This window comes from Piliocolobus tephrosceles, chromosome 17 (genome assembly GCF_002776525.5).
Source record: "Piliocolobus tephrosceles isolate RC106 chromosome 17, ASM277652v3, whole genome shotgun sequence".
Classification (NCBI taxonomy): domain Eukaryota; kingdom Metazoa; phylum Chordata; class Mammalia; order Primates; family Cercopithecidae; genus Piliocolobus; species Piliocolobus tephrosceles.
In genome coordinates this window covers 69,050,576-69,053,986 of record NC_045450.1, presented here as the reverse complement: position 1 = coordinate 69,053,986, position 3,411 = coordinate 69,050,576, and positions in this window count along the sequence as shown.

Below are 3,411 nucleotides of genomic sequence, written 5' to 3'. Positions count from 1 at the left end.
AAAAAAAAATAATAATGCACCAGGTCTGGGCACTTTAATTCTCAGGCTGCCAAGCTCCTGGCGCTTCAGGACCTCTGCACCCTGCCCTCCCGCGACGCCCTCCATCCACATCCTCACACGGCTTCTCTTCTCATTTCACTCAGGTCTCTGCCCAGACACCACCTCCTCAGAGCACCAGCCTAGTGCCTCCCTGCCATCCCATCCAGAGCCTTAGGTCGTGTTAAGGTAGACTTCCTAATGGTGAGACTCCTGAGAGAGGAACAGGGCTGCCTTGTGAGGTAATGAGTTCCCTGTCACTGGGAGAAAGATAGGAGAATCACGACATTTGGCACGCAGCAGGAACTCAACACACGTAAGGAATTAATAAGGGAGTGCAGAAAGGACCTGTATACTCAAGGGCAGGAAAACCCAGCCCGTCAGGAGCTCCCGTCCAGTCCTGCAAGGATTCCCACAGATGCAATGCTGAACCGACAAGCTATAAGATGAATGAGCAGGTCCTCTGCTCTCAAGAAATTTAAGAGATTTCGTTCTGGGGAACACCCTGGGTGGAGGCTGGAAGAGGATCCTTGGTGTGAAGGAAGATGTTCACGGTGGGTTTCGACAGGGCAGAGTGGAAGGAGGACAACCAGGGGAAGTGGGGGAGTGGGTCCTAGTGGAAGGGGTGCCAGGGCAGAGCAAAGAGGCCTCCAGCCGCAGAGGGGAGCTCCTCCCTCACAGCCCACACTCAGCCTCCTTCCCTGAACCCCAGCTTCCGGGAGCCTCCACTGCCTCTTCTCAGCCCTGCAGTTTTAGGAAGCTTCTAGGCTAGCCAGAACCACCTGCATACCCAGAAGCCTATTTTGGTGCCAAAACGCATCGATGAATAACATTCTCAGAACACTGAGAACTGAGTCACGATCAGGGAGGAGACCTCAAGGAGAGTGAAGACAGAGGATGCTGCACGGAGGACTGTGATTGGTTCTGGAATCGACCAATGGAGGAAGCTGTAAACACAGAGCCAATAGGAAAGCAGCTGAAGCCAGGGGCAGCCCAGGGACCAGAGAATGAAGAAGGGGATGTCAGGGATGGGGCCAAGAGCATAAAAGGCTGGAAAAGGGGATTGAAGGCCATCTAAATGCCCTCGGGCACCTGGAAAATTCTGCCTGTTCACTGGGCCTTTCTGAACTGGTCCTGCAAAGGTGGCGGGGGCTGCCGACTTCTAGCCTGAAACTTGAAGCCATGTCAATTGCAGTTTTCTCTTTCCTCTTCCTAGTGACTTCCAGGCATTTGACTTGTGTGCCTTTCATTCAGCACCGCGCCAGCACGGATGGCAGCAGCTAGCAAGGGAAGGCTTGGCCCTGGATGCAGCTCCCTGGCTGCACTTCTCTGCACTGCTCCTCGCTGCTATGTGACTTTGGGCTCGGGTTCAGAGCCCAAATTATCTGAATTTCAGATAAACAAGGAACTTTTTCTTTTTAGTATAAGCATGTCCACTGTAATATTTGGGACACTTATACTAGAAGTTGCTTGTTTGTCTATCCGAAATTCACTGTTGTTGTTGCTATTGTTGTTTGAGACAGGGTCTCACTCTGTTGTCCAGACTGGAGCGCAGTGGCACAATCTCAGTTCACTGCAGCCTCCACCTCCCGGGTTCCAACAATCCTCCCACCTCAGCCTCCTGAGTAGCTGGGATTACAGGCATAGCACTACCACATCCGGCTAATTTTTATATTTTTAGAAGAGACGGGGTTTCACCATGTTGGCCGGGCTGGTCTTGAACTCCTGGGCTCAAGTGATCCACCCGCCTCAGCCTCCCAAAGTGCTTGGATTACAGGCATGAGCCACCATGCCCAGCCTGAAATTGAAATTTGTAGGGCATCCTATATTGTTATTTGCTAAACCTGGCAACTCTGGGGCAATCTTTCAACCTCTGTACATCTCCTTCCTCAAGTGCAAAGCCCGGATTAGGAGGAGGATTAGTAAGTGCATGCTTACTTATTCACTTACTCACTTAGCGTGGGGCCCGGGGCCTGCTCAACTGTCTACGAATGTGATCACTGTTTTTCCTGAACGCGGCTGCCTGGAGAGTTAGTGATTTGCTCATGGTTGATGCTCAGGCTGGCTGGGGCAGTGCAAAAGGGGCAGGAGCTGTCCAAGGATGCTTTCCATCAACACTGGAAGATGGAATGGCTGCCCCACCCTCCCTGGCTGATGCTTGTTAATGCAAAGAATGACACCTCTGGTCCTACCTGATCCAGGTATTTCTTCCACACAGGTTCACTGTTGTCAGCAACAAACTCATTCCAGCCATGGACCAGCCGGCGCTGCGTCACCGAGAACTCTGACAGCCCAGTGTTTAAGTCCACCTGGAAGGAGAGGTTAGGCACAAGCTCACTGATGGGCCCAGCAAGGAATGAGGCAACAAGGTACAGACTCCCACTCTGGAAGGCAGTGGCTTCCATGATGGGCCAGGAACATGGGCTTGTCCACCAAGGTGCTGGGACTTGTTCAAAGACCCCACGCAGATGGGGCAGAGAGAGGAGGAAAAGGCCAGTGACCACTATAATTACAGCAGAAAAGATGGCTATGACTCTGGTCTTAAATTTCAACACATGGAACTGCAGTGTGGACTTCCAGCAATGCAGAAACACATATTTTCTTCTTTTAAAAAAATAGGTCTTGGGAATGTGAAATGGCACAGCTGTTATGGAAACTGTGTAGTTGTTCCTCAAAAAATTAAAAAGGGAGTTACCAGCTCCAGCAATTCCACTTCGGGGATATACCCAAAGGAACTGCTAGTGGGTCTCCAAGGATGTTTGTACAACCACGTCCATAGCACTGTTCACAAAAGCAAAAAGGGTGAAACAGCCCACCAATCTGTCGAGGGATGAATGAATGCACGAAACGTGGCGTACACACACACTGAAATGTTATGTAGCCTCAGAACGAAAGAAAACGCTGACATGTGCTACAACATGGATATACCTTTAAGTTGAACCTTGAGGATGAAGTTAAGTGAAATAAGCCAGTCACAAAAAGACAAATTCTGTTGATTCCACATATGAATTACATAGACGAGTCAAATTCGTAGAGACAGAAAGCAGAATGGTGGATGCCAGAGGCTGGAGGGAGAGGGAATGGGGAGTGAGTGTTTAATGGAGACAGACTGTTTTACAAGATGAAAAGAATACTGGAGATGCTAATGTACTCCCACCTTACTGACTGTGGGTCTTAAGACCCTCCCATGAGAGGGTGCTACCCTATAATCTGGGGGAAGAAATGATGTCATGAAGTCTCCCTAAAAACCCAAAGATAGGATTCAGTGAGTTTTCACATAGCTAAACACGGGGATGTTCCTGGAGAGTGGCACCCAGGGAGATGCTTGGACAGCTATGTTCACAGCAGCACTGGGCATGGAAGCTCTGCGACCCT